The sequence below is a fragment of the Centroberyx affinis genome, unplaced genomic scaffold, assembly GCF_046629955.1.
Source record: "Centroberyx affinis isolate AG114_WGS23_722 - 3 ecotype Tasmania unplaced genomic scaffold, CSIRO-AGI_Caff_v1 ptg003336l_1, whole genome shotgun sequence".
In the NCBI taxonomy this organism is placed as follows: Eukaryota; Metazoa; Chordata; class Actinopteri; order Beryciformes; family Berycidae; genus Centroberyx; species Centroberyx affinis.
Genome location: NW_027281334.1, coordinates 201,656 through 212,555, shown reverse-complemented (window position 1 = coordinate 212,555; position 10,900 = coordinate 201,656). Strand labels below are relative to the sequence as shown.

Sequence of the window (10,900 nt, the reverse complement as noted above, 5' to 3'; positions counted from 1 at the left end):
ATCTTCAACTAGAAATAACCGCCTCGCAGTTGTATGCCTCCACCAATAAACTTTGTTTTATCATTGCAAGGACAGTCTTTATTTATTGAACATATATAATTAATTTGATTATTAGGTCAACTTAAAGGATTTTGGTGTCTGTAAAAGTAAGTGACAGCACTTCCACTGTTTTTGTAGATTGGCCCAAGATGGTTTTCTCAGCTACAGTGGTAAGGACGTGGTAAGGAAAACATTATTTTGTCACAGTGAGGTTGAACTTTGAACTTTTGGATATAAAATGTCATCACTTCATCATTTTATCCTATTAGACATTTGTGTGAAATTTTGTCGTAATTATCTTATGAACTCAATTCTAATCCAAGTGTCCAAGTGGACGTTTGTGCGAGATGTAATGAAATTCCCTCCAGGCGTTCCTGAGATACCACGTTCATGGGAATGGGACAGACGTAGTAGAACACAGTGACCTTGACCTTTGACCTTTGGCCACCAAATTCTAATCAGTTCATCCCTGAGTCCAAGTGGACATTTGTGCCAAAGAAATTCCCTAAAGGCGTTCCTGAGATATCGCGTTCACAAGGATGGGACGGACGGACAACCTGAAAACATAATGCCTCCGGTCACGGCTGTTGCCGGCACTGAGGCATAAAAATGATGCTATGGCAGGTGCCTGGCTACTTTGATAAATAAAAACACTCTGGTGACGATTGGGGAAACTATTATTGATCCATCAGTCTGATATGTATTAGTTGATTCAGTTCAGATTTACTCAGAACCCTGGACACTTATACGCACCCAACTATGATGATGAATCCTTTATTCAGGATATCTTTCTCAAGGTATCGGGGGACGACAAAATATACTTGTAGGGGGCGACTTTCATTTTTGCTTGGTTCCTATTCTAGATACGTCAACTTCGACAGCATCTAAAACAAATGCGGCCAAAACTACCTTCGCATGAAAGATCTAAATTTGTCATGTGTGGAGACAAATGCAAACCAGAGACTACTCTTTCTATTCCTGCCCCCATAACTCTCATACTAGGATTGACCTTTTTCTGTTACAACACACCTAATCTAGCTAAACTACTCTGTGAGACAAACTGTGCCTCCTCTCCCAATAGTTCTACATTATGGGACACGCTAAAAGCATATTTAAGGGGACAAATAATCTCCTATACAAAAGGTATTAAGAATACATATATGGCAGAAATAGAAGAAATGGAAGCAGAAATTTGGGATTTGGAAAAGGCCCAACAGTCTGGGTCCAAGGAATTATACCAATCGCTGGTAAATAAAAAGCTCAAATACAATACATTAGACACTTATAAAATTGAAAAAGCCATTTTAAGAACTAAACAAAGATATTATGAATTGGGAGAGAAGGCACACAAAATCTTGGCAACTGAAAACAGAGGAAAGCTCCAGGACAATTAACGCAATTCAAACTGACACGGGTTCAGTCCCATATAATCCAATAGAAATTAATGACACATTTAAACAGTTTTATAGAAATTTATATACATCGGAATTGCCAGAAGATCTGACTAAGATTGATGAATTTCTGTCCACTACTGAACTCCCCAAACTTGGCCAAGAAGACCAAAAGAATTTTGATCTTCCCTTTACTCGGGAAGAAATTGAAAAGGCCTTGGGCTCATTACAATCTAATAAATCACTAGGGGAAGACGGTTTCCCCCCTGAATTGTATAGAGAATTTAAGGATCTACTCATCCCCCTTATCATGGATGTAATTAATTTGGCATCTAGAACTCAAACTCTCCCTGAATCATTCTCTACTGCCATAATCACTGTGATTCAAAAAAAAAAATAGAGACCCATTAAAGTGCTCTTGGCTTGGCCAATACTTGCCACAATTAATTAATCAAGACCAGGGTGGCTTTATTTTGAAGTGTTCGTCAGCTAACAATTTATGTAGGCTCTTTAATAACAATATCTAAGACTGAGCCTAGTATAGCTGTAGCTTTAGACACTGAAAGGCCTTCAATAGGCTGGAATGGCCTTATTTATTTAAAATGGGACTGTCACCAAAAACACCTCTTAGACAAAATGAACTCATATCCATGACTCTAAATAACACGATTCTGGAGACTTGGCATCATAAAGAGATCCAACATTTGGAAGACTGTTACGAAAAAGGAGTTCTCATGTCCTATGACCTGTCCAGCAAGACCTTTTTCTGCTATCTTCAGTTAAGATCTTTCCTTAGAACCAACCTGGGCCCTGGAATGACTTTACCTGTATTTACTGATGTGGAGAGACTGCTTCATGAGGGACATGCATACAAATGTATTTCTAAAATGTAGTCCTTGCTGCTGAACCCAATCCGGGTGCTAACCCGAAGCCAGGTTTGCACAAATCTAGAGCAAGATGGGAATCAGATCTGAACATAACAATTGATGAACAGCTCAAATCCAAACCTGAATTGTCAGAAATGTGCTTCAGATGTGGTATAGAGGTCGCTCCTTCCTGCACTGTACCTGGCTTTGTACAAAGGTGATGACCTTGACCATGATCACAGGAGTTACCTTCCCATTAGATCATGAGCTTTGCTTACTGGGGTCAGTATATCTTCAACTAATTCCCAAATTAAATTTATGGAAATCGCTTTGTGTGTGGCCAGGAAATGCATAACAGTGACATGGAAATCTGATTCCCCTCTCCTCATTGATAGATGGTCTTTGGGAATGAACAGTTGTATTCCTCCATAACATATTGTCTTAGAAAAAGATACAACACCTTTCTGAAAATTTGGCAGCCGTACCTAGAGTATATAGGCAAATCACTGACGCCATCATAGGGATATGATCATTTCTGGTTAGCTAGAAGGCCTCTTTAAACGATATAACACTGTGTTGGTGCAGTGTCTCCTTGTGTGTCACTCTATCCACTGACCTTTTATTTTATTTTTCCTTCTAATTGGTTTTACGCAGGACGGGTAGGTAGGGGATTGGGATTTCTTTGTTGTTCTGTGTTCTGTATGATTGTAAAATAAATCTGAAAATAAAATATCCCCAAAAAACTGCTGATGCCTCCATTAACAAGACACATATTTCTCAACAACAACAATAATAACCATAATAATAATAATAATAATTATAATAACTTACCTTATATAGCACTTATCATGTCCTTAGAAGATGGCTCACAGGAGAAAAGACAGCTGGGGTAAATAAGAGATAAAACATGAAACAAAATACATGGAATAAAACATTCCAGTACAATTTACAATTTCACATTTGGCAGACGCTTTTATCCAAAGGGACTTACACATGAGATTTGCATACAACACAAGCAAGGTTCTAGTTAGGAGAGAACAACGAGAGTAAGTGCTACAGAGCTAAGTTCTGGTCCAACAGGACATAGGTGCTACAAGGCAGTGCTATGAGGCAATGCATAGAGTGCATAGAAGCAATTTTTTTTTTTTGTTGTGAGAAGGTATTCGCTGAAGAGCTGGGTCTTTAGCCTTTTCTTAAGGATTGAGAGGGACTCTGCCGATCGAATGGAGTTTGGTAACTCGTTCCACCACCGAGGAACCACAGAAGAAGAGTCTGGCTAGAGACTTAGGGCCTTGCTGTGGTGGCAGCACCAGGCGCCGCTCCATGGCAGAGCGTAGTGAACGGGAGGGAGCATAGACCTGAATGAGGGAGTTCAGGTAGGTCGGTTCCGTTTTGGTTGCTGTTTTGTAGGTGAGCATCAAGGACTTGAACTTGATGTGGGTGACTGGGAGCCAGTGGAGGGAGATGAACAGCCGATCTTATGCAATTTATCTGAAAGCCAAAGGTCCTGTCGTTATCAATACATGAAAGGACAGGTAGGTAGGCATGGGCCGGTATGAGATTTTGACGGTATGATAACCTTAGGCAAAAATATCACGGTTTCACGGTATTGCGGTATTGCGCACCTCTAAAATGTTTCATTGTAAAATCTCTGGGTAAAAATAAACAATCACACATTTTTTGCCATAATAATAATAATATCAAATAAGTGCTTATCTTTTGTAAAATGGGGTGGACACATAATATTGATTGTTTCATTGTTGATGCGCACGCACATACACGCGTAAACACACACACACACACACACTCTCTCTCTCTCTCTCTGTCACACACACACACTCTCACTCTCTCTCTCACACACTCGCTCTCTCTGTCTCTCTCTCTCTCACACTCACACACTCGCTCTCTCTGTCTCTCTCTCTCTCACACTCACACACACATACACACTCGCTCTCTCTCTCTCCATATAGGCCTAACGGCCGAAATACATGGGACACGGACGCGGCGCGACACGTCTGCCGCGGAGTGCCCGCAACAGAGCGCGTCCATAATAATCAACTGAAGCTGCTACACGGACCACGGAAGCCGCGCTCACCCGCGCGGGCATTGCACAACTCATCTCTATTTTTGCCCGTCTGATCTATTTTTTCCCCTCTACGCGCAGCTACGCGGCCCTCAAACAGGTAAAAACTCCATAGAACTGTGTAAAAAACGAGTACAATCTGTTTAAAAATGATTAAAATAAATACCTCATTGTACCAGAGGCAATGTGACGCAGCAGAGTGACCGTGTGGGTGTTTTTCAAATCAGTGTGTCCATGATCCATGATCCTGTAGTTAAAACGATCTAGTTAATTAATTCAATACCAGTTAATATAGCCTACACTTCCAAACCAAACCGAAGTATCCCACTTGATATCTCCTCAGAAAACCATGCAACCACACGCTACAAAGACGGAGTCTGTGTAGCAGGTTAAAAACGCCGCTCCGCCCCACCTACGTGACGCGTCGCGTCCGTGTCCCATGTATTTCAGCCGTAACACAAGTTTGTGCCTCATTTTCCACCGGCAGGTTCGAGGAGTCTTTCATGGTCATTCAGTGGTTTGCCCTGCGCAAGATATTCGCTCAATGAAGTAACGTTAGGGGGAAAAAAAACTAGCTGATGTTAGCTAGCTAATTAGCCATGTTATCTGCCTCGGTAGCTAGCCTAGACTATTTATTTCACTAATGTCAGCTAGCTAGCTAGGCACGGTAACTCTCTGGTCCCATGACCATGAAAGACTCCTCGAACCTGCCGGTGGAAAATAGTTTCTGTCCGATGCGCGCTCAAGTTAATTTCAAGATAACGTTACCTTGAATTTGGCAAAAAGCGATGGGTGGCAGCATGTTTTGCATGTTGGGTGACCTTCCTCCTCTAAGCCGTGGCCGTCTGTGTTTTTTTTTCGATAATCAAAATATTCCCATACAGCCTACTTAGTCTTTTTCGACAGGGAAAAGTTTGGGGGGTTCACCTCCTTCGGCCATTATACGTTACACACGGATTGTAAACACAGCTGACTGACTGCTGAGTGCTGACTGCTCTGTACGCAGCCGAGGGGCGGGGCTTGTTCCTCTGCAGTCTGCACGCCGCCTGGGGGATTCCCTGCACTTTCTCTCTTTGAGAATAGTCATTTTAACTTGGGGGTAAAAACAGCTCATACCGTCGGAACGGTATGACGGGAAATATTAGTGGTTTTGGAACCATGACTTTTTCAAACCGCGGTATACCTTGAAACCGGAAACCGGCCCATGCCTACAGGTAGGTCTAATAACGTTTTTAAAGGTTGTAGTATTATGGGTTGTTGTAAAAGCAGCAGTTGTAATATCAGGAGGAGAAGTAATACAATTAGCAGTAGTAGTTCTAATACTATCAGTATTAGAAACAGAAGTACCACTAGTGGTAGTAGCAGTAGCAGCAACTGTAGTAGTAGTAGTAGCAGTAGTAGTAGAGATGTGTCTATGTTACACAGTGAAATACACTGTAGATGGTCATATTTGACTACAGCAAATGACTGGATTTTAGAATAACTAGTCCATACCTGGGGATGTGCACGCCACAACTATGTGCAGACTTGCCAAAAAGGCACATAAACAGCGTAAATTTTGGAAAATGGAAAAATCAGCTTCGTCAGTCCCTGGCTATGCCAATGCTCAACGCCCATGTGCAGTTTCAGATTGATTGGCCAACCCATTGAGGCACAAAATGGATACAGACATAGAGACGGACAGAGTTTTCCTCTTTTTATAGTAGGATTAGGTGGCAGTGATTATAAGAAACGACTGAATACAAGCCTTGAATGTTAAGGGTACAATGTCAGTAGAGCTCCCCCTGGTGTCATAAACATGACACAACAGTACAGGGAGAATCAACAGTGTCATGAATAGGACACCCGGGGGAGCTCTGCCGAAAGTGTCTGCAGAGAAAGGAGAGAAGCCTTTGATCAGTAGTAGTATTTGGACTACCAGTATTATAGTAGAAACAGTAGAAGTAGCAATAGTGGTAGTAGTAGCAGTAGTCGCTGTAGTAGCAGCAGTAGTAGTACAACAGTAATAGTAGTAGTAGTTTAAGTCTTTGGAGTAGTTGAATTAGGAGTTTAAAATGATAGCAGTATTAGTACCAGTAGAAGTAGCAATAGTACTAGTAGTAATAGTAGCAGCAGTAGTAGGACCTCTAAGTTGCAGTAGTAGTGTTAGTTGTGATAGTAGTACTTGTTCTGGTTAGTTACGATTTATGGTTCAGAAGTTACAAACCAAAACATCAAGTTGCTTGTTATAGCACCACCATGACGCCAATTGACGTGTGTTTTAATGCCTTAGTAGCGGCTGAGACTTTGGATCGATCTGCCAAGTTTGGTTGCTGTAGCTTGTACGGTTTATGAGATCCAGATACTTTTAGGGCAGAAGAGAAAATGGAGGAAGAAAAATATTTGCCAATATAGCCGCAAGCGGCAATTGCGGGGTCCAAAAACAATATGGTCATTTGTCAAAAAATGAGAAACTTAAGACATTATGATTAGTTACGAGTGCATGGCTTGAAAAGCTGATGCATTTTAGAGATATCTGTTGGTCAAATGCCGAAGAATATAATTTTGTCAAAAATAACCTGCAATATGATTCTCTGTTAACTGATTTATAACACTCTACTGCAAACATAGGAACTTACAAACTCCACAAATAATAAAGAAAATAAACATGGTCACTTTGTATGAATCATTGTCCACTTACACCCACATTATATTACAGGTCCGGTGATACATATGAATGCAAATATGTTGTTGTATAATTATTTTTTGTTAATGAACAATTCATACATTGTTAGTAATTGACAGTGCAATAACTAAATGGTAAGTTAGTCCAGTTAGACAATAACATAATTTAAGATCAAACAACACAGCCACGTAACTGTGTACAACAACAACAATTTCACATTCGGCAGATGCTTTTTTCCAAAGCGACTTACACGAGATTTTCATACAACACAAGCAAGGTTCTAGTTAGGAGAGAACAACGAGAGTAAGTGCTATAAAGCTACGTTCTGGTCCAACAGGACATAGGTGCTACGAGGCAGTGCTATGAGGCAATGCACAGAGTGCATAGAGTAATTTCTTTTTTTTACAGTTACATGGGCCATTAGGTGAGAAGGTATTCGCTGAAGAGCTGGGTCTTTAGCCTTTTCTTAAGGATTGAGAGGGACTCTGCAGATCAAATGGAGTTTGGTAACTTGTTCCACCACCAAGGAACCACTGAAGAGTCTGGCTAGAGATTTAGGGCCTTGTTGTGGTGGCGCCACCAGGCGCCGCTCCTTGGCAGAGCGTAGTGAGAGGGAGGGAGCATAGACCTGAATGAGGGAGTTCAGGTAGGTCGGTTCCGTTTTGGTTGCTGTTTTGTAGGTGAGCATCAAGGACTTGAACTTGATGCGGGCAGCAACTGGGAGCCAGTGGAGGGAGATGAACAGCCGAGTGACATGTGCTCTTTTGGGCCGGTTGAAGACCAGACGCGCCATCACGTTCTTGATCATCTGCAGAGGATTGAACGTACATGCCGGGAGCCCTGCCAGTAAGGAGTTGCAGTAGTCAAGGCGTGATTTTACAAGCGCCTGTTCCAGGAGTTGTGCTGCATGCTCAGACAGGTAGGGTCTGATCTTCCTGATATTGTACAGAGCAAATTGGCATGACCGAGCAACAGAAGTCACATGCTCCTTGAAGGTTAGTTGGTCATCAATCATGACACCCAAGTTTCTGGCAGACTTTGTGGGCATGAGCTGAGTTGATTAGAGCTGGATACTGATCTGTTGTTGTACAGAGGGACTGGCTGGGATGACAAGGAGCTCAGTCTTTGACAAGTTAAGCTGAAGGTGGTGTTCCTTCATCCATGCTGAGATATTGGCAAGGCATGCCGATATCCACGCTGAGACCGTGGGGTCGTCTGGCGGGAATGATAGGAGGAGCTGGGTATCGTCAGCATATGAACGGTATGAGAAGCCATGTGAGCGGATCACTGCACCCAGTGAGGTGGTGTATATTGAGAAGAGAAGGGGTCCAAGCACAGGCCCTTGAGATACCCCTGTGGACAAGCAGTGGGATTTAGACACTTCCCCTCTCCAAGACACTCTAAAGGATCTCCCTGAGAGGTAGGACTCAAACCAGTGGAGAGCAGCCGATAGGTCAAGTAGCAGTAGGACAGAGGACTGACCGGCAGCTCTAGCTGATCGCAGTGTTTCCACTACAGACAAGAGCGCAGTCTCGGTAGAGTGTCCGCGTTTGAAGCCAGACTGGTTGGGATCATACAGGCGGTTCTCAGAGAGGAATTCAGAGACTTAATTAAAGACTGCACTCTCAAGTGTTTTGGAAAGGAAGGTGAGTAGTGAAACCGGCCTGTAATTATCAACCTGAGATGGGCTGATTGTAGGTTTCTTTAGCAGTGGGCTAACCCGTGCTTGCTTAAAAGCAGTGGGGAACACACCCGTTGTAAGTGAGGAATTGATGATGTGCGTGACTGCCCAAGTGTGGGCAAGATGGCCTGCAGGAGATTGGAGGGTATGGGGTCCAATGGACAGGTAGTGGGACAAGAGTCAAGCAGAAGTTTGGAGACTTGCTGGAGACTAGCTGGTGGCAGCAGACTGAGTTGTTCAGGCTCAGAGAACTGATTACTGATGGTAGAAACCTTATCAGTAAAGAAGGATGCGAAGAGGTCAGCCGTGAGCAAACTTGAGGGTGGAGGTGGTGGAGGTTTGAGGAGTGAGTTAAAAGCTGAAAATAATTTGCGAGCGTCTTTGGCACTGCTGATTTTCTCCTGATAGTAAGTGGTCTTGGCACTTTTTAGATGGGAGGAGAATGCCGATAAGAGAGTTTGATAGTCAGTGAGGTCAGTGGGATCACAGGATTTGTGCCATTTTCTCTCAGCTGCTCTGAGCCCAGCCCATTGCTCTCTGATGACACTGGTGAGCCATGGGCTAGTGGGGGTTTTACAATTTACAATTTCACATTTGGCAGACGCTTTTATCCAAAGGGACTTACACATGAGATTTTCATACAACACAAGCAAGGTTCTAGTTAGGAGAGAACAACGAGAGTAAGTGCTATAAAGCTAAATTCTGGTCCAACAGGACATAGGTGCTACGAGGCAGTGCTATGAGGCAATGCATAGGGTGCATAGAAGCAATTTTTTTTTTTTTTTTTATGTGAGAAGGGATTCGCTAAAGAGCTTGGTCTTTAGCCATTTCTTAAGGATTGAGAGGGACTCTGCGGATTGAATGGAGTTTGGTAACTCGTTTCACCACCGGGGAACCACAGAAGAGAAGAGTCTGGCTAGAGACTTAGGGCCTTGCTGTGGTGGCAGCATCAGGTGCCGCTCCTTGGCAGAGCGTAGTGAGCGGGAGGGAGCATAGACCTGAATGAGGGAGTTCAGGTAGGTCGGAGCCATTTTGGTTATTGTTTTGCAGGCGAGCATCAAGGACTTGAACTTGATGCGGGCAGCAATTGGGAGCCAGTGGAGAGATATGAATAGCGGAGTGACATGTGCTCTTTTGGGCTGGTGTTCTGGATCATCTGCAGAGGTTTGAACGTACAAGCCGGGAGCCCTGCCAGTACGGAGTTGCAGTAGTCAAGGCGTGATATTACAAGAGACTGTACCAGGAGTTGTGCTGCATGCTCAGACAGGTAGGGTCTGAACTTCCTGATATTGTATAGAGCAAATCGGCATGACCGAGCAACAGAAGCCACATGCTCCTTGAAGGTTAGTTAGTCATCAATCATGACACCCAAGTTTCTGGCAGACTTTGTGGGCATGAGCTGAGTTGATTCGAGCTGGATACTGATCTGTTGTTGTACAGAGGGACTGGCTGGGATGACAAGGAGCTCAGTCTTTGACAAGTTAAGCTGAAGGTGGCGTTCCTTCATCCAAGCTGAGATATCGGCGAGGCATGCCGGTATCTGCGCCGAGACTGTGGGGTCGTCTGGCGGGTCGTCTGCTGATCGCAGTGTTTCCACTACAGACAAGACCGCAGTCTCAGGTAGAGTGTCCGCGTTTGAAGCCAGACTGGTTAGGATCATACAGGCGGTTCTCAGGAAGGAATTCAGAGACTTGATTAAAGACTGCACGCTCAAGTGTTTTGGAAAGGAAGGTGAGTAGTGAAACCGGCCTGTAATTATCAACCTGAGATGGGCTGAGTGTAGTTTTTTTTAGCAGCGGGCTAACCCGCGCTTGCTTAAAAGCAGTGGGGAACACACCCGTTGTAAGTGAGGAGTTAATGATGTGCGTGACTGCAGGTATAAGTGTGGGTGAGATGGCCTGCAGGAGGTTGGAGGGTATGGGGTCCAACAGACAGGTAGTGGGACGAGAGTCAAGCAGGAGTTTGGAGACTTGCTCCTCAGCTCCTTTTACGAGCAGGTTTGGATGAGAGTGGGCAGAGATTGTCCAGAGAGATGGCTAGTGAGGAGCAGAGTGTGTCTGTAGCCTCACTGACATGGAGTGAGGAGAACTCCTTACGAAGGGGCATGGTAGCCGAGACCTCATCGGAGAGCCGAACCGGTGTGAGGGACCAGAGGTTCTGTCTGAAGGAGACCAT

General features: G+C 43.9%; 1 pseudogene; it reads right to left on the bottom strand.

Annotated features, from left to right (window-relative positions):
- Positions 1–9,510: 9,510 nt before the first annotated feature.
- LOC139660560 (uncharacterized) lies at positions 9,511–10,900 on the bottom strand (annotated as a pseudogene).